We start from the raw sequence: 21,263 nt of genomic DNA on the forward strand, positions 1-21,263 counted from the left end.
TAAGGAAGGAGGTGGTTACTTTTTAGAGGAAAAAAAACCAAAACACCACAAAATAATCCTGGGAAGTACCCCTAGGAGGTTATACTAGATAGAAGCCTAACTATCCTTTGTTCTTCTGGAAATACCTTCATCCCCCCCGTAGCAACTGAACCAGGACCCCTTATTACCATTCTAAGTTAAACATGGGTTCTATTGACTCTTGGGAGGCCAGGATTTAAACCTCTTTGTTTTCATAAAGCAAAACATACATGCTTGCAGAAATCACTCTCTTCTGATTCATTTCCTTTGGCATTGTATTGTTAAGTTGTTTAAACAAAATGTTCAGTTTTCTCCTCTTCCTCCCCCTCTCCTTCAGGGCCACTTTTTCCCCCAGCTGGGAGAAAGTCTAACTTTCTTAATAAGCCGTTACTGTAGCTAATAGCCTAGAGGGAGAAAAGCCCCCCTTGTGAACCCTGAAAATACTGTGTATTAGCTCTTGTAAAGTAGACAAATGAAAGCAGGAACATATGTTATACATTAGAGGCTCAAATTTTGATGGTAGGCTGCTGCAGCCTACTCTTGAATTAATTTCACCCCTGCTTCATGGACTTCTCAAGTTTTCTGAACTTTAGCCATTAAATCTGGGTTTGTATCACTCAGTTTCTGAAGGTTTCCTTCTAGGTGGATGGAAAGAGCTTCTGACCACATGAGCCCCACTCTCATCTCCTGGGATCTCTAGTATTTTAAGAGATGAGAGATGAATTGAGACAGTCTTACAGACAGGCTGTAAAACACTGGTCAAACATAACCATATAGCATTTATTACCAGAAAACCCACCCCCACTCAGGTTCTGTAGCCATGTATCTGCTGAAAGAAACCAATTATCTGATTGCTAAGCCTGGTTTTAAGGGAGTAACCGATAATATGCCTATGCTCCTTGTTAGACTGAATTACAAACTGCTGTGGGCAAAAGGGCAGATAGCAGGAGAAAAAAAATAATCTAGCAGCAAATGTAGGATTTGCTATGCTTTAAGTCAACAGAAGAAACATGTTTTGGTTGCAACCTACTGCTTCCCAAGAGCTAAACAGATACATTAAAAGTAATGTAAAACTGTTGAGACCGTACCTTTCAGCTAATCACCTATAAAAGTAAGCAGTAGGCTTTAACCCCAAGTAATGAAAACATGCCTTAAAAATGCTTTTATCATCACGGCCAGCTTCCCCATAGCCCTGTCCTCTGCAATATCTCTTGCTTTTCAGAGCAAAGGATGGTTAGTCACCACACACATGCCAGGCCACATTAGCCTTAACTTGATACTTTTAAAAATAATGGAAGATGATCTCGCATATCACACCATCATCTTGGTGCAGAGCTGCAAATTACAGGACAAACTCATGGTCTTCTTTCCACAATATATTGTGATAACACATAAGGGGAAAAAAAAAAAGACCACCAAAAAAGGAGATTTGGGATTGAATTCAAAAACAAAGAAATGGGGAAAAAATATTGGGAGTTCTTAGATAACCCTTCATTCATGAAAAAGCATCTTTGTTTATGCAACAGTACCAGCTATTAATACTCCAAGAATTCTCTTTTAATAACAAGCTCCAGCTATTTGTTTTACATTAAAAATCCTATGCAATACTTATTGTTGCTGAAGAACTGAAATTCTACTCCACTGAAGAGCAATTTTTTCACTATTATTACACACACACATATGCTATGAATTACATTGAGTAGCTGAGTCAAGTGAATCATTGCTCTTTCTAGCTGCCTCAAAGCTTTAGTTGGGGCTAAACTGCAGGTAATAGTTTATGCTTCAGATAGAAATATTCTTCTGGAGTGATAGTAAGCACTAGCAGAGATTCAGACAGCCGGCCCCAGTGCTCTGTGTAGAGTGTCAGAAGCTAATCCCACCTCTGCAAGGAAGGGGCAAGGGAAAAATAGCAGTCAGCATTGTAGAGAGTGCATGCTCAAACTCCCTGACTGATGAGATTCACAGAGCTCTCTAACACGTGTTGGGCAGTTACATCATACACATTGCTCTGGTTCCAGCAGTCTGCTTAATGCATCAAGAGCTGCTGTGGGGGAAAGGAGGCAGAAGAGCAAGCAAGCTTCTCAGAGTGACCTCAGTTAATGCTGCAGCCAAATCTGTGAGGTTTGGATACAGAACACCTCCTCCCAGCATCCAGATCCTCAGTTACTGCCATTACAGAATGTTGGGCCAACAGGGGCAATAAATACATAAAAATCGAGCTTCAGCTCTGACCATCTCCCTCATGCACAAAACCTAATGAGCTTTGATCTGTGTCCATCTCTCCTTGGTACAAGAACAGTCCAGCTAGGAGAGGACTTCAGGAAGATCAGCAGAGATGCTCCCCTTTGTGCCAGAGGAAACGCTTCTTGCCTTTGGCATTTTTCCACACACACATTAATTCACCTCACCTCATGTTTGAAAATAAAAAGAAGAGGGAAAAAACCCATCATCATTCAATAACAACAACATCAGTTCACTAGGGGAAACAACAAAGACACGAGAACACAGGGAGGAAATGTTTACATATGCATAGGAACAGCCAAGAAAAATCAACTAATGAAAAGACAGAAAATAAGCAAATCCCACCCTGCCCTACTCACCCCCCACCTCCAGCTGCAAAGCAGCCAGGACTTTGTGTCAACCTAGTACAGGTGCCAAAACTTCCTACTGGCAGCCATCCAGGGGTTTTTGCTCCCCCCAAGGCAGGGGGAAAGCAGACAGTTGCCTTGGACAGCAGAATAGCATGGATGGTCAAAATAGCCATGCCATGCCCTGCTACTTGCTTTGCTTGTGGTCCACCAGGCTCACTGCTAACAATTGCCACAGAGGAAACAGTCCCAGTGCATGACGCTGCTCCTCCTGTGATGGGGGTCAGCAGGAGGCAGGGCAGGCAGTGAAAAAGGAAGGGCTGTAATTGCCAGCCAGCGGGCAAGCTGTCCTTCCACCCCAGCCACAGGAGATGACAGGAAGCTCGTAACTCCCTCATGCCTGCGAGCACACGTGTCATCCAAGCACTGCCCTAAGCCTCATGGAAGAGGCAGCCAGCTCTCAGCCTGGCCCTAAATATGTTCCTCTAAAGTGATTTTGTTTCTGTCACTGAGAACCTTTCATTTCCCATTGCTCCTTTCTACTCAGAGTAAGCACCTTGGCTTTGGAGTGCCCCACACTAGGTGATCCTGTCACAAGGCAACCACATAGCATCTCCCTGTTGACAGCCATTCAAGGGTGGTGGCAACCACTTTCCTCAACAGCCTTCTAGTAGCGAGTAGTCCATAGTTGATGATAGCTTTACAAATAAACCCAGGAACTGATTCTGGCTGAGCTAAAGCAAATCCCCAACTGCCATTAACTCACTTGGGCTGATCTCCACTACCAAAACCATTTCCTATCCATCCAGGCTTTGAGATATCCCACAGGCAGTCCCCAGCCTCACTACCCTGAATACTTCCACTGGGAAAGGCTAAAACACCTGAACAGGTCATAAGCAGCAGACTTTGCTCATAACTAAACCTCTGCCTCTACACAGAATGACACAGAGACTCTGTGGACAAAAGCTTTGCTTCCACATTTATTATAGAAATGCCAAGAGATAAGGAGATGAAAAAAGTTCAGAGAGGTGGAACATCTTATGGTAACATGCCTATACTAGTGATGCAGGAAACCTACCTGTGCCATAGTCAGCTTTGACACAGGTACACAAGAGAAGGGCAAGGGGAACACAAACAAAAAAACATTGCACCGCAAAACCCCCACACTTTTCTCTGTTCCTCTTTCCTCTGGAAAGAGACAGCCATACACAGTGCATTGCAAGAGATCAGTCACATTTTATCTACCTGCTTGCAACACTAGAGCGTTAAGAATCAGCTCTTTCTTTCAGATGTGTGTTTCTTTTTTTACTCTGCATACAGGCTGAAGTCATGTTCTTGTTGCTATTTCTACTCCTGAATGTACCTGGAGTCAAATCAGTTACTGAGGAGCACTGAGTTTTACCATAGAAGATATGAAAGAACAATGAAGGCGTACTGCATTCAGACTAGCAGTGGTTTCCCAGAAGGTATGCAAGGCTATTCAAAGTTAGGTACAAGACAAGACTGAGGAATAGAGGAGACTCATCTTGTTTCTTGTCAGAAGGATAACTCCAGTAGCCTTCTGTTGGCTTCTTATTCTATGTACCTTTAATACAACTGGTGTTTGTGCAAGCTATTAAAACCAGCAGGTACTAATCATTACTTTTGCTGTTCCTATTCAAATCATTGAGTTAAAGTCAATAGTCCTGCTTTTGGCACTAGCACATAACCTATGCCCCTGAGGGAAGGTTGAAGACATCTTACTGTGCATTAGCTCCTTTGCAATGTGCACACAGAACAGGAATTCCTTTCTGGCCAATGCTAGAAAGCAACAGGTTCCCTAATCAACAAGTTAGGCTCTCATCTCACACTGTGCAGTTTTAAGTGTTCTAGTGCATAGGGTGATCACACACAAAACAAACCCCTAAGCAGTTACTGGCATGACTGTTGCACTGTTCCCATAGAGAGTCTCTTCTCAAAGTGAATGGCTGTAAAAATGAAAATAAATAAAAGGAAATAGTGTTCAGACTGTGCCAGAATAAGCTTAAAAGGCAAGTGAAGTTATTTTAAAAATAAAAAGCCTCCCCTGGGGCAAGACAATCCTAAGAAATACCCTCACATTTTCTTCCCATTTTCTAAAAGGCTGCGCAAATCCAGCAGCCTCTTCTCCATCTACACAAGGAACCTAAGTGACAACCATTATCAGAGCATTCAAGCACCTTATCATTTTAGCCAACAACCATCTAAGGCAGGGAGTATCTCACTTTGAGACAGAAAATACAGGACACAAGCATTCACAACCTACCTGTGCCCAGCCTAAGCCAGTCTGTGCTAAACATCTAGGCACAAGGGGAAAGCAGAGCCATAGTTTAATAGCTGTTCTGAAGATTGTCAATGGTGTTTAAAAACAGCTTATGAAAGCCTTATGTAAGGATTCAAACCTACATGGCTTTCCATGAGCTTAATTTCTTGCAGAAGCCACCGATATTCACCTACTAATGAGACCTCGTGGCCTCACAATTGGCTTTTCCCCACCCAGCTGTGCTCTAAAGCTGTTCCTGCTTGCATAAGGGTAAAGAGATGGAGAGAAATACTCACTCAGGTGTCTAGAGTACAAAGCCTGAAACCTAAACATAGAAGCATTCCTTTTCAGTATCATTATGGATCAGCCAGGTGACTACCAAAACACACAAAGGGCTTTTTGTCTTGTGACTTTGACGCCATTCTCTCAAGTGGCTCTCTAATACAAGTGCTAATTCATGCTTTGCTTGTTCTTTTTAGATTCAAGCACAGGAAAGATTTCTGTTGCCAAATTGTTATTTTAGTGGTTTCATCAGAAAACAAAAGCAGACTAAACAGAAAAATTAACCCTGAGGATTCAGGGGGAAACCTGGAAAACCTGAACCTGGCAATACTGATCACATCTAACAGTTTCAAGAACACTATTTTTGGTATAGCATTTGCAGCTTGACTTACTGACATTTCAAGGACCTCTCTTTCACTTCCCTTTGACCTCAGGTTTTCATTCTTGGGCACATTTTCTTTCAAAAAGGAAACAAAACCAATCCCAAATAATCTCAACTCTCTTCTCCATCCCCTTCCATTGTTCCTCCCCCACCAGCTCCTGTACCTCAGCTGTATTAAGTTAACTGACCACAACCAAAAATCATCATCTCAGCAGGGAAGAAGTTCTGCTCATTTACAAGACTGATAGATGCAGTTCCAGAACTAACAAGAGCTTAAACACCCCTCACTCCTGGTGGGGTGGGAAGCCATCCGTCCAGGTGGAAGTGTTCCCATGATGCTCACCAGGAACAAGATTTAATATTAAAACACATTTTAATAATCTAAGTGCTGACAGACCCTTTAATGAAACAACTCTAGCACTCAGTTTATAGCAAGTTAAATAATAATCTAGCCCTGAAAGCTTACAGCATAAAACCATTAGTAATCTCTACAACTCTCAAGTAACTTCACTGAATTTTAAAAACACTTATAGCAAACATTAATGAATTAAGCATCACATCACCTTCCAAACTAAATGACTGAAATCACCATGATAACATATGGGCTTTTCCTGCCTGTACTTCAGGTTATTCAAACAATTTGCTTTCTCATCATTCTCCTCAGATACAACAACAGCTCTTCCCTTAGCAACCAATGCAATTGAACCCATTATAGATGCAGAGGCATGCAGACACTTTGAATCAATGAGTTAAAAAAGGAATTTTCAACTCTTACAAGCTCAGTCATTGCAAAATCCAGCATTATTTTCCCCATCATCAGCAGGTGGGCTCCAAGGAAGTAATACTGCATGCTGGCTGTAAAGGTCAATCTATATTAGATGTTGTTAGAACAGAAGATATGCTCCAGAAAAGCAGGCTTCCCATCACCCTCACTCACTATGCTTTGGTTGTTAACACCAAGAGGCTGAGAGCCCACAGAGCAGACTTCTTTCAAGTGAAACTAAACAGAATGATCAGCTCCATTTGCTAATGGACATTCAGTCTGCTGGATGAAGTTAAGAGTAGCCAAAAATACATATACTGTAGATACCAGGTCCTAAGCAACAGCTATTTTGTGCTATAAGTCAGTTCCTATTGGGCCACTCAGTTTATTAATAGAGATATAGCCAAAACTAACCTGCTCCTGGTAAGAAAAGAGCGCTGAAGCTCTTTAAATTCACATCTTAGCAGGGTAGGAAAATCAAAGCATCAGAATGGAGATTTCAATTTCTTCCTTTCACACAGCAATTTGCAGAGTAAAAAAGCTTGTTTAAATTCACACAGAGGCAGACTGGTTGCCTAGGGCAGCTAGCAACCAATGGAGCCATGGCTTTCTTAGTACTTTGAGAACTCCAGAGAGCCAGCAAAAGCAACACCCTTGGAGGAAAGAGCCCAGATCTATAGAGTAACACCTCCTCCAGCCCTGACAATCGTCCCTCCTTCCTGCGGTAAGGCCAGCTGCACGCCAAGCAAACCTGAATTCTACATATGATGCTGAGAAGTCTTGAGCCATGTCTACTCAAAGGATATTTATTCCTCTTGTAGAGGACCTGTGACAAGTCACCAATGAACACAATTAAGAAATGAAATGGAGCAGAGTTGGCATATTGACTAGGCAATGACTAGCATCTATTCACTAGACAAATACACCTCTGCAGGTAACTGCATAAAGTAAAAAGTAAGAGCAACTTCATATTCAGGCAAAATAATTCAGCATCTTAGATCACAAGAGTTACCTAAAGCTTAACATACTCACAGAGAAAACCTCAAAAAAACCCCAGCTTCACATCACAAGCAGACCCAACCCAGAATCTCAGCTTTCACACTCTACCTAAAATATAACACTGTCTGGCCAAATATAAGGTAGGGAAAAAAAATCTCTACCAGGAAGCATCAGCAGCTGATACTGCAATGAGGCACAAGGGCTTAATTTGGGCCAATCAGCACCAAAGATAGCTTATTGAGTCCCAGTAATGCAGAGATCCAGCTGACAAAAGTGGTGAGAAAACCTAGAGCTAGTGCAAAATTGTGCACTGTGGGGAGTTTCTTGTACCCTAGTATTTAAGTGTGGCCTTTTAAATGCTTTCTTGCACCATTGCTGCAGCTCAGTTGCATTAGAGGCCATTTGGTTCAATTGCATTAATCTGTGCTAATCTGCTTTTGAAGGAAAGTCAACTCTGTGGGAATAACACCAGAATTATGAGGCACTGAAGATGCATGTTTTAAGGGCAAGGTTATTCTTCTCACCTGTAAACAATTTTGTCTTTGAACTTCCAGCTGGTGTTGCAGTACCTGGTCCTGTAATTTCAGTTGCTGGAAAAACTCTTTCTTGTGCCTAATGTTTGGTGGGATAAGGAGAAATAAACTGATGTTGTGTTGGGTTTTTTTGGGGGGTTTGGTTGGTTGGTTGGTTGGGTTTTTTTTACAGTGACTCAGTTCCAGTGAGTACTGTTGTGAAAGCACAGATCACTAGCATTGGCAGGTGAGGTAGAGAAGGCATTGAAATTTTCTGTGGTCAGTGTTGCTTTGTTTCTCAGATACCCCAATTTGTGTCTGATGAGTAGCAGCCATGGTGGCTGCTACTCATGGGGGCAGACTCATCAGGACAAACGTGTTCTCTGGTCACCTTCCTGCATCACTGCTTCTCCTAGCGCCTTTTGCAGTATGTGCCACTGATCTCGGTGAAATCAGGATTTCACTCAGCAAGGCTTTCCAGAAGAGCCTTCTGCCAACCTTTAGGGGGTCAGCATACCCAAGTACAAGTCTTGCTAGCCTGTAGGTTAGTTTTGACGTTTTATAGAATAGATGTGACAGAAAAGCAGCAGGGTTTGTTGTTCTTTTAAAATGCACCCATTTCACCATGCAAAGAGACAAAGAGAAACCAAGTGGGTGCAAACAAACTTAGATCCTTCCTTCTTTGTTTCTTAACAAGTCTGTTAGAAGCACTCACTTGGCTGAGAAGAAAATAGTTATTTGCATTAGGACCCTGTTAGTTGTTAGTCACTGCTTCTTCACTCTGAACAGCCATTGCTTTCCTCCTCTCTTTTAAACTTGTGCTGGGGGCCAATTTTGCTAAAGTGACTGATTGTGGAGGAGGCTTTTGACTTCCTAGCTCAACTTCTGGCAAGCAAACTACTTGCTGCAGGGTGGTAGCCTCAGGTAGATACCAGTGTAAACTTTGTGTAGATAAGAAATGTAATTACACTGAACCCTGATTCAGCAAGAACTTAAAGAGTTTTCCCTTACCAAACTCAAGCTCTTCTTTCTGTGAGTAGTAGAGAGACATTCAGAGTGTAAACAAGTCACACATTGTCACTGGAGAAGATTAAAACCTGCTGCTTGTTTATTTTTAATTTTAATGAGTGGAAACTTAAAAAAAAAAAAAAAGCAGCTATGTAAAACATTAGCCCCAGGACCACAGAATCTGGCCCAAGATCCTTCCCAATTTCACTGGCATGGTTGAATACACACTGCAAAAAGACAACTGTGTCATATAATGTAGTCCATTGCTATATAGAGTATCTAAGCAAAGGAATGATTCAGATGCTGAAGGCACTACAGAGACAAATAAAGTTCACTAGGTAGGGCTTGCTTAAATCCCTATTATGCTTCTTTTTCTGAAGGGGAAAAAGTGTTTTCAAATAAGGAAATGTTTTTCTCAGAAGGCATCTGGTTTCTTCAAACATGTTTGGAAAAAAATATCTCTGCTTTGTAAGTTTTCTTCCACTGAGCTATGCTGTAGAAGAACTTGTTTCTAGCTTTGTTCTTGAATTGCTGTTTGGATCGGCCTCAGACATGACTTGTGACCTTGCTTTTCCCTGGGGTTCACTGGGCTGTGGACAAGACCTGTTGCTATCACTGGTCCTGCTCTGCTCATAAAGCTGAGATCCAGTGGGTCTATGCCCTGTGGCATGGGTAGTGCGTGGTTCTGGGGTCACCCTCTGCTTGCCCTCCCTGCACGGAGCAGGCCCCTTGGGCTGCTCCCTGATGCTGTTCAGCTCACTACTTTGCCCTTTTCTTGGCCAAGGAGTTTTCATGCTGTTGCTTGTTTATTGTATGACCAGGATGTTACACAGTTGTGCAGTAGGTTTTTCACTGGTGATGTTAAGGCAGAATACTTAGCAGAAGGGCTGGTCATCCCGAAAGGTTACAGCAAAGGATTCAGAATTCTTGATTTCTGTTATTCATAACACTGTATTCACACCAAAATAAATTCTTTGTTTTCCTAGTACCTCTTACTGTCTCTTGGTAGGAGTAACACTGCTTACCTATTAGCTGGCTTGTCACAAAGCTCAAATATATTTTACATTCTTTCAAGGTTTCTAGATGAAATGAAACAGTGCCATTGTGAAAATAATTATTTATACCTGCTGCAGTGCCATCACACAGTCAAATTGCTGTTGTTATACACAAACAGCAGGGTATTTTCATATCTGATGTCTACAGAGAGTTGAGGATGTGTAGAAATGCCTGGGGTTATGCTGACACTGGATACTTCAACACCCTGCTCAATGTTCTTGAAGTCCCAGGACATTGAGCAAACAGTGATACCTGGAGGCAACTCTTGATGGCTTATTGGCAAGGAGAAGGCTTATGAGTTTCATGAGGGTTTTGCTCTTTTCTTTTTTTTAATTTTTTTCTTTTATTTTTTTTTAATAAGTATGCAAGGAACAAAAAGCCCAGCTGAGAGAATTTAATATTTACCTAGAAACACACAATAGCTACAAGGCAACTCCAAGCCAAGACTGCTGTTGCCTCAGCTCAGATGATGGCCAGAGTCTGGGATGAGTAACACTTTGTACTACACCTGTGCTGTTGACTCAACAGGAGCTAAGCTGAATTCTCCACGTGTCACTCAGGCAAAATGCCCCTTGACTCCAGAGCAAAACCTGCCTCATCAATGCCTGCAGGATGTAGCCGTGAAGTATACAGTTCACTGCTACTGCCAATTAATTGAGAAAACCATCCCCATCACTGACTGGGGACCATTTCCACTGTATCGTTATTAACTTTTATAGGTTTTGCCAGTGCCTAGAAGGCTTAACTGAGTTTGGAGAGAGAATGTGCTAGGCAGGGTCTCAGTAGGGAGATAGCATCTATCTCTAGGAGTTAAAGGGCAATACCTTTAGGACCAGGGCAAAGAATAATATGGAAGTGCTCTCACTTTCTGCCCTAGGCCCTATCCATCAGAATGCATTATCTTTGCGGAACTCAAACCAAAGAACAAGGTGACTTAGCTTTACCTCCCTCTGTTTAACATGGAAACTGCTAAGGTCATCAAAGTCCAGTCTGCTGCAATCACAGAAGATACTTTGTAGTCAAGCTGGTCCTACAATATAGGCAATAGGTAAAAATGCTTCTTCGCATTCCAGCACAAAAAAAGACAAAAAGTCACAAATAGAAGGGGAAATAGGGTGTAGTAAATTGCTACATTGCTAAAACCTAATTTTTAAGATTCTGCTTCCAGCCCTGGAGACCTGCCAGGTTGCTTGACAATGCAGTGTTTTCCTTGGTGTTTTGTTTTTCCCATTACCAGGTGCTAAACTGGCTAGGCTTCACACTTGCTTCTCACACAAAAATCTTGGATCTTTGAAATAATAATACATGCGTTCAGATGTTGCACAAATAACCATGTCATGTTTGCCAATTATACTCTGCTTGTCTGTTGTTAACAAACCATGCAATTTCTAGTTTCCTGTAATAAATTCAAGCATAATTATCTTGTAATCTTACAGGTATAAATGTAATTAAACCAGGGAAACATAGTAATAATTACCAGGTAGCTACCAAAGACACTATGTTGATCCTAAATGCTTCTGTATGACGCTAATCATGTCACATGGTATTTGTATTTCTTTGATACTTTCCTTAATATCTTTGAGAACAGCCATGTGAAACTGATTATCTTGTACATTATTAACTGGGACCTTCAATTTAAATTGACTTTCCAGCTTGCAAGGCAATCACAAATCTTACATGGGACAGAGATGTGACAATTTCATTCCTAGATAAGAATGCAAATGTGAGACTAAGCTATGAATAACAATTGTAGTCACTCACACCAAAGTAGTTTCATGTTAAATTACATTGCTTAGTGAGTTTTTTGAGATAGCGGAGATTCCTATGCCCTGTGTCGACTTCCTGACAGGAAACATCACCTGCCAAACTTCCTGCTTGCCACAGTGGGGAAGAAGACGACAATAAATATTTTCTTTACCAGGCCCATTGCATGGCACAGGACATCTGTGGGGAACTGCTCCCAGCTGGGCAGGAAGAACAGTGAACAAACAGCAAAAAGGGATGAGAAGAGACAAGTACAGTGAGGAGGACAAGTTCAAAGCACGTGAGACCTCTGAAAACAACTCACCTGCACACCCCATCATTTTCTTAGTATGAAGTTGAGACCAGCATGATTTTGTGGGTGTCCCTGTACTTTCTGAAGACATAGAACAGTTCAAATAATAGTTTTTAAAGCCCACAGAAGTGTTCATGTTTTACAGGGAAAAATAAGGGCTTCTCAAACATACCCTAAGGTACAGTAGTAATATATCTTCCTAATAGGCAAAGCCAAAAGGTCAGAGTTGTTAGGTCACGTACACTTCTCTATAGAGGAAGGACAGAAGATGAAGGCCCAGTGCATGCAAAAGCTATTGCTCATGCAAATGCACACATGAAGGCAGCAGTTTTGTCTAACTGGTAACAGAAGCTCTGCTGGCTTTTCATCTCCCTGGGGCTCATTCCCACTTCATCTGCTAATATAGCAAGTTATATTGAATTGATTCTCATCAAAGTTTGCTGATCAGGATCCAGACTTCCAAGCTGGCAGCAAGCCTTGGGTATGGATTTGTCACAATCATAAGCAAGGCTGGGATATTTTGAATAAATGTGGGCTCCCCTGGTGCAGGGCCAATTTGTCATCTGAATATGAGAAGTATAGTTATGGGTAGTAAATGCCAGAACACTAAAAGCTTGGAGACTCCTGAGAACCCTACCGTGAGTCAGCTCCCGTATCCTGTGAGCCTAAGCAAAGCAAAAGAGAGAAAAACCCGGGATGGTATTTGCATTTCAAAAGCATTTACATTTAATTTAATAATATTTGTAATGCATTTAGTGAATAAGCTGCAGTGAATTTCAACAAACTCTTTTATACCTAAGCAAACCTGAGCTCCCAAAGGGGCTGCTGATCGAGTTAAAGGCCCAAGCAAAGCACACATTTACCTGAGGCAGCAGACTGCTGGGGGCAATGGCATGATCCTCCTGCCCACTGCTTGCAATGCCAGGCAGCTGCCTGCTGCTGCCCACAGCAAAAGAGAGCTCCACATGTATGGGGCAGCTGTAACTGCTGTCTGGGAAGAGGCAAAGGAGGGAGATTCCTTCTTCAGGAGGAGCAGCCACTCTCTCATGCTCCCAGGGTGAGAAGGAAAAGCAAATCCAGCTTTCAGAGACTTATCTCTGCATCCTTCCCTATCTCCACACCCCACAGTGGCTTTGTTGGCCCCTCTCCCAGACCATGGCCTCTCATTCCCCAGGCAGCAGAATTCACTGCTACCTGAGCAGCCAAGCAGGAGGACATCTCTTTAAAGGTCAAATGCCCTCACACTGGCGTAGGTGCTGTTTGCATAGCCATGCAAATGAGATTGAGCCTATACAATCGGTGAGGAGTGCATTAGGCCCAGGCTCCGGTGGCAGCCAGCCAGCCAGCTGGTTTTTAAGGGCAGCGGATGTCATGGCAGCATGGCTCATGTAGGCTTTGGGGCAAGGGCAGAAACAGGGCTCTTTAGCTAGCCAATGTTTCTTCTTCTGTTTTGGCGCTGAGGAGATGGTGCCTGCACCCCAGCCAGGCCCTGACACAGGCGCTGTGCCTCCTGTGAGCACCAGCTGCAGAAAAATGTCTCTGTGTGCCATGGGGTGCATAGGATCCTCCCTCACCCAGAGCTGGGGAAGGGACCACCCACCGCCCCCACGACAGTGAGCAGTAATTTATGCCCAAGGCTCTTATCAAACCTGGGAGGTGCAGAGCAGACACAAGAGGAGGCTGAATATCCCACACTTGATGGCACCTTGCCTGTTAGCCGCTTTCTGCGAACACCCCAGACACGAGAAACCTGTGTGCCTTTTTCTGAAAACCCAGCTTCATTTCTTACCTTCTTTGAGGCATCACAATGCGCATGTTTTGCCGCTTAAGCTCTTTTCTGGCAAGACCCAGTGGCATGGAGGGTGCCCTTTGGGCCCTCGGCCTCCACAGGTTTTCCTCCTCCTGCACTGAGAGCAGTTGCAGGTGCCTCACCTCTTCATCACTTGCCAGAGCTCCAGCACTGAGCTCCTCCGCTCTGTGTATGCACAAAACCCAGCTTTATCTAGTAATGGGCTGGGATTTTTCTCATGTGTAGGGAGCCCATTTAGCCCTCACAAAAAAAAAGCCCCCCTTGCTCCCTAAGAGCTGCTGTTTACCTGGGGCTATTCCCCCGGGGCCTGACTGGAGCCATGTTGCAGCCGCATCCCAGGCTGGCACCTGCCTGGCCCAACACCCGCTGATCGGGATCTGCCCCTGCCCCATGGAAGACCCCGGCCAAGACCACTGCACCCCAGGTTGCCCCCTCACCTTGTGGGGCCATGGGCCTGGTACGGTTCAGGGAGGGCCTGCCCTCATCATTGCTCTGCTTAGCTAAGAGAAGTGACTTCTCCTTAAGGGGAGGAAAGAAGTGACTTTCTTTAGGAAAAGTGGCTTTTCCTCTGTAAAATGCGGTGGGGAACAAACCTGGTTTGGTACATGATTTCCTCTGGGGTTTTGTTGTTGCTGCTAATCGCTCTTCTCTTGCCTCTTGGCACAGGTAACTGCTTTTTGTCAGGACCGGCAACCATCTCATCTTCTAAATGGTGAGTGCTGGACAAAGGATTCATCTGCCTGGGGAAGTGAGGATATGTGACCATTTGTCAATCCTAGAGGATAACCTAGCGAAGCTAACCTACCAAGCCATCAACTGTTGCTTTTATAGCACCTCAGACCTGGCCCTGCAACAGCAAGTCTCTCTGACCGATGGGGTATAAGATCTAGCTCCCCTTTCTCTCCTGACATCTAAACTATCCAAACTGTAAAGTTTTATCTTCCATTGCATCACCTTACTGCAGCCTTCGCATGCTTGGCCCAAATCAGTCCTGTGCCCCTGATTCAAGACTGCAGACTGGTCTGTCACCCTGATGCTGGATGAGAGACTGCTTAATGCAGCTCAGAGACTTTTGTGGTATCCCCGAAGTGATCCGCTCTTGCTCTTCCTTCCTATGTGGGGAAAGGCTAGCTTTCCCCAGCAATTCAAAAGCTCATTTATTAAGCTCATGGAATAAGCACAGTGCAAAGCTTGCAATATGAATTAACATAACGCAATCATTTCTAGCAGTAACTAGCCGTACCTAAAGCACACCATGTTCCTCACAATCGTCAAGCAAGAACAGCTCTCTGCTGCAAGGTAGAGTCTTGTTTCACTTTGAAAAAAAATCCTACCTCACTTCTAATATGAGACTCTCCAGAGGAGAGAAGGCAGAGCTTTTTCTGGTGTAGAACAGCTGCTCCAACTCATTGACTCATGTGGGACACCCAGAAACCTGCACAATGGTGCTTTGTTACAGATGCTGTAACACAGACTGTTAAAAGCAGTTGCAACACGACATTAGCACCTCAAAACTTCTACTGAAAACCAGGGCAGTGTAGTGAGCAGGCTGGTAAAACACACATTAAGTGATAAACTCTTTGAACAAATGACAAACTAAACACACAAGGCAGACATTATATGGAGTTATCTTGATGTTTAACTGGAGGACAACTGAGGTAGAGTGAATAAAAGTTTTCCACAGGAACGTACATAATGAATTTTGTTTCACGGACCCGGGTCTTTAGTTAACGTACCCTGATGCAGCTTTTGTGAATTAGATGCAAGATGCAAGCCTACTCTCACCTGAAAAAGAAGTACATGGAACAAAACCTATGTCTTCAAGCACTTTTACTGAGTGTTGCTACCCTGATGTCCCTGTCTTCAGCGCTACAGCAAGCATGAGCCACTCACAAGGAACTGATGTCACTGCCTCATGTATATGCAAAGAGGGTGAAATTCACCCTTAAGCAGAAAGGTCTGGGTGTCACATCTCACTTAAGCCTTCAAAAGACACTTTAGATGATACATAGATGTTACGAATGAATTGTACCCGAGACAGCTGTACTGTCTCAGTACCAAGATCTTGATCTAACAACTTCATTCCTCCAAAGGAACCCCAAAACCCAAGAGGTCAAGAAGCAGCTTTCATTCTTGGCTAGGTGCAGCTATGAGCATTAAAACATGATGACAAATCTAAATCCCAATGAAAAATTGCCAGAGGCCCATAAAGCTGCCAAAGTACAGTAGGCAGGCTCTCACATAATTGCAAGTCTTCCTTTCTCAAATGCCCAACCTGATTGACCAATTAAAGTATTTAATTCTCTGAGAAAGAGTCTATCATTAATTGTAATTTGTTCTAGTCTCACCGGTCCTTTCATGGCTGCCTCTGGTGAAAGAACCATTATGTGTGATCTCAGTCTTCATATTATAATGTGGAATTTTTGATAGTTTGCTATAAATAGGAATTGATTCATAAGGAGAATAATGAATTCATTGCCAGTCCTTTACCAACTACTTAATGACTGTCAAGATACATTAAACATCCTTAGCACTACACTGGGGCCTGAGCTTATTCTCGGCTAACATATCTGACTGTATTCTGCACTCAGTGCATTAATGCTGAGTGAAAAATTGTCTCAGTGACTATGAATAAATTTTAGAGTGCTTTGTCATAAATATTGACACTGATCTTTATAAATGCCTTCCAAAAGAGGTGATCATATTGACTAGATAATCTATCATCATTAAAAAGAAACCCCCACACACATACACACGCCTCCCAAAAAACCCCAACCCAGTCCAGCATATCACATTCTCACCATGCTCTCCTGAAAGAGATGGTCACTGTGCTAGGCCTTGTACAAGTTAAAGGCACTTTTTAAGCTCTACTACTTGCTAGCTGATTAGAAAGATAGTATAAATCCATTTGTATCTTTACTTTTCTCAAACCTCGCTTTCATGCCATGTCCATGCATCAGCGTAATTACCAAAGTGTATTCACCACCACATTTAACTTCAGAATACAGCTGGCATTGCTCGAGGGTCACAGACTACATCCCTTGCTCTTGCCCAGCCTCTTCTTGCAGGACCAGCTGCAAAAATTGAGCCTGGGGTCTGAGAGGATGCACAAGCTCCTTGATCTTCTGTGCTATCCAGGTGCTCCCTTATGGCAGGCTCATGGGTCCCCCAGGGAAAAGTTCTGCAAAGGTGTCCAAAAGGAACCTAAGATCTAGCCATTGTGACAGGGAGACCCAAGGGGACAGGGAAAATATCGTTGAAGGTTGTGTGTCTCTTACACCAGTGTTCATTTCCAGCTCTTGCATTTACAAGGCCCAAGGAGGAGTACCTGTTATGCTACAAGAACATAAATCTATAGTATGTATTTTTAAAGAAAACCGAGTAGAGCTAGGCAATATGGTCTACAGGGAAGGTCTGTGATGTACAATTACACTACAGTACACTGCATAATGTATATTGGTACTGGGAACAACCTGGAGGCTTCTCTCTGTTTATGAATTCAGCATGAGACCTCATTATTTGTTATATGCACTGGGTACATAAGTGTGTTAATTCAATAGCATGTTGCCAGGGAGCACAGGGAGGATGGATGACTACAGTCCAGATGACAGTCTCTCAATATACCTCCAGGATTACTAGGTTGCTACCTTTTCTTTTTCCTTTCTCCAATCACTTTAAATAGGCTGAGAAAGCACAGAAGAATGATAAAGTTTGTGGATACCTTCAAAGAGATTTCCTAAGAGAAAAGGGAACGCACACAAACTTTGGAGTCTACACCAAATAGGAAGTTAGAGCTAGTTAAAGAAGCCATCCTTGGAAAGAAGATGATAGCGACAATTTTTTGAAGGAGCTAAGAGACTTAGGCACAAGTTACTGAAAGCAGCTTGGTATTTTCTAGTGGAAGCGACTGTTGCAGCCAGACAATTGCTCCAGGAAACTTCGCTTGGACCATTCCTGTCTTTTCTTGCAGGAGCAGTGCTAGTTCTGCCTTACCTGCCTCCTATCTGCTCATGCTCAAACAGGGCACCCTGAACCCACCTCTGACCTGTGCCTCCTTTGCTGGGAGCCACCCACTTGCCCAGTTCCTAACAACACACAGTGGAACCTAGTTCCTCACTTTTCTTCTAAGGTCCCACCTCATCAGGTAATAATGACATCAGATCTGGGTAAAGAAGAACATCTGTTTCTGACTTCCATATACTCATACTAATCCCTGCAATACATTCTCTGCTATGGTACCAAGTCTCCCACTGATCTGATCAATGTCTGCCCTGGTTTCAGCTGAGATGATAGAGTTAATTTTCTTTCTAGTAGCTAGTATAGTGCTGTGTTTTGGATTTAGTATGAGAATAACATTGATAACACACTGCTAGTTTTAGTTGTTGCTGGGTAGTTGTAGTGCTTACACTAAGTCAAGGACTTTTCAGCTTCCCATGCCCTGCCAGGTGCAGAAGAAGCTGGGAGAGCACAGCCAGGGCAGCTGACCCAGGCTGGCCAAAGGGATGTTCCTGGCCATAGAATGGCATGCTCTGGATAGAACTGGGAAAGCGAGCCGGGAGCTGGGATTGCTGCTTGGAAACAGATGGGGCATTGGGTTGTTTTTTTCTGCATGTGGTGAGCAATTGCATTTGTGCATCACATCAGTAGTAGCAGTAGTAGCAGTAGTAGCAGCAGTAGCAGCAGCAGCAGCAGCAGTAGTAGTAGTAGTAGTAGTAGTAGTAGTTTCCTTTGTTATGCTATTAAACTGTCTTTATCTCAACCCACAAGGTTTTTTCCCATTCCCATCCCCTTGGGGGAGAGGGGTGAGTGAGTGTCTGCATGGTGCCTAGTTACCAACTGGGGTTAAACCATGACAATGCCAAATTAAACTTATCCTTGCAATTTTCAGTGAAATTCATCTGTGACATTTGAACATGGTACCGACACTTGAAGCTTAGTTATTCAATAAATCATGAAGAGATGGAAATAACAAGCGTTGTAACCTGGAGAAAATATATATACTGATTACCAATCAAAGAGAAAGGAAAGTCGTTAGTCAGCATTCCTGAGACAAAAGCATTAAAAATACATATTACCTTGTACATATTGTATTATATATAATAAGGAGCTGACACAGTTTGCTGGTAAGTAACGCTAAAAACATAAACATATACGTTAAGAACTACTGTCTCAATTTATTGAGGCACTCACCTTTCCTCGAATGCATTCACTTCACTAACCAGTGACAATCCAAGAACTACAATCATAGTAAATTAACACTATTTGCTAAATTGGACAGTATCATATTCAAAACATGTTCTCTTCTAGCTGTAACAGGCCCCATGTCCTACAAAAGCTGCTCGCATATAACAGCAGTATAAATAGGAAGAAAAGATTGGAAATCCAATTATTTAAATCAATCCTGATTCAAACAAGGCTGAGGAAGCCACAGTAATAAATCATCTCAAAGCATAAAATACACATTTCTGGAAAATCTGGAGTAGGTAAAGAAGCAGCAGATAGTGTGAAAATAGACCCTTCCTGGTGCCCCCAAAGCAGAAATTTATACAATAGACAGATAGGGTCTAATGTTTACACAGGTACTGAAGCATGATGTATTCCAATTAAGCCCAACCGCTGTTTAAAATATCCAGTAACTGTTAGCATAACAAAGACTCTGATTGCTAAGTGCCATTTATCTGGCAGGGGGATACGCAGGCTTCAGTAACATCATTTACATTTCTGTCTCCTTTGTATCCCTTCTTAAAGGAAGTGTTCGGTACACAGCAGCAGAAGAGAGACATATGACCCTAAATAATATTCCTCACAGTCGCAATGCCTCGGTCTGCAGCAGAATCTTTCCAGAGGATGCTTAAATCCAAATAACGTCAGCATTTATCAGCAGATATACTATTATCAGGCCAGTTCTCTATTCCGAGAATAAAGACTATTCCCAATATTGGAGCTGTCTCGGGAGCACTGATGAATGTCTTTCTGCCTGCAGAGGGGTGGGAATGGAGAACAGGCTCAGGCATGAGAGTGGATGTCAGGGAACAGGAGTCTTCTGGTCTCTGCCACCAGCCTACTGGGGCACCCAGGGCAAATCGCTTCATTCGTCTGAGCCTCAGGTACCTTAATGATATGACAGAGATAAGAAATAGAGCTGCCTGAAAGCTTATGAAGCCAAAAAGAAGCCTTGGGTAGAATAGATGCTGTTTGCAAGAAGATTCCTATTTTTGTATAAATGTTTTGGCTGTTTGTAATAAAAAAATCACACAAGCCAGCTTTTTTTTTTTTTTTCTTCTCATTCTTTGGCAATGAAAATCCAAAGCTTTTCAATGAAGTCCAAGGGAAAAACGAAAACTACTTTTCTTCCCTAAAACCTTATTTTAGTTCTGTGAAAAAACAATGACAATAAGAAAGTAAATCTTTGACTAGCCTTATTGAATCTTACTCATCACAGAAAAACACTTTGGCTGAAAGGCAGCATATAAGAGCCAAATATTGTTACAGATGAACTCTCTCTTGATAGTATGGTTATGCTCAAGTCGTAGTTCAGCTGACAGCATCCTGACTTTCACAGGTCAGGTTGGTCACACAGGTGGAGACAAGGTCAAGTTGTGTTGAAAGCACAGTAAAGTCCCGTACTGAACTATTTTGCTCCCACTTACACAGACAAGATTAAACTGAGCTATGTCAAGGTTAAATCACTATTTTGTTTAGCCAGTGACTCAGACATTAAATCAAATGCAGAGTTGATGGTACCTAAAAGCTCTTTTTCATGTCATGATGGTCAAGGAAACCATGCCAGACCCCTGCTTATTAAATCCTTGTTTAAACGCAGTTGTTACTAGCTTCAGTTTCAGGCACAGTGAAGGCTCTGAAGGGAGTGAGGAACCTGGGGCTGTCTTAACGGACCAGTAAAAATGGATAAACATAATCATGTTTTAAACTGCTTTCCTGTTCCAACACAGAAAAGTAACCTTACTGAATGAAATATCACAGCAACGGCTACGACTACACAACATTAAGAGCATACAGTGTTCGCATGTTCGGATACCCAGCAGAACTGAAAACCTACTACAGCATTCAGAAGGAGAGATAAAGGGATCTTCAGAACACAACACATTTCGTAGCACTTTCCCAAAATAGTTTTAATGGACATGGTGGTTAGATGTTCTTCCCTCCAGGGATTTCATTTGGATTGCCCAGGGTAAATGATTCTCATAATGTTGCCTCTGATTTCTGTGGTTTGTAATAGAGCTATTATTTCCAAATGGACTTTCCAAATAACAGTGGAGATGAGAGCCTATCAAACAAACATCTGCTGTAAGCCTTGGGGTTGCTAACCGGAAATGGTGTCAGAGGCGTTGTTTGAATAGGCAGTCAAGAAAATACCCATTTTGATAAATCTGTACAGGCATTAGTCTCAATCATCATTTCCTACCGAAACAAAGACCTTGGAAATGAAGTACTTGAACCCAGCTGTATAGACTGCTTTGGACATGTTCATAATGTCTCTTTCAAAA

The 21,263-nt window shown here is 42.7% G+C and overlaps 1 protein-coding gene across 3 annotated transcripts in view; it reads right to left on the reverse strand.

The window, feature by feature from the left end:
* Nucleotides 1–21,263, reverse strand: part of LMNTD1 (lamin tail domain containing 1) — a 208,650-nt gene that overhangs the window by 181,065 nt on the left and 6,322 nt on the right. The window contains exon 1 of one of the 3 annotated variants that reach the window (XM_054843534.1): nucleotides 6,729–6,843. The exons of the other annotated variants lie outside the window; for them this stretch is intronic. The gene's annotated coding sequence lies outside the window, so the exon portion shown is untranslated. Of the gene's footprint in view, nucleotides 1–6,728; nucleotides 6,844–21,263 lie in introns of those variants that run through there. 3 annotated transcript variants of the gene reach the window in all.

Source organism: Grus americana, chromosome 1 (assembly GCF_028858705.1).
Source record: "Grus americana isolate bGruAme1 chromosome 1, bGruAme1.mat, whole genome shotgun sequence".
NCBI classification, from domain to species: Eukaryota; Metazoa; Chordata; class Aves; order Gruiformes; family Gruidae; genus Grus; species Grus americana.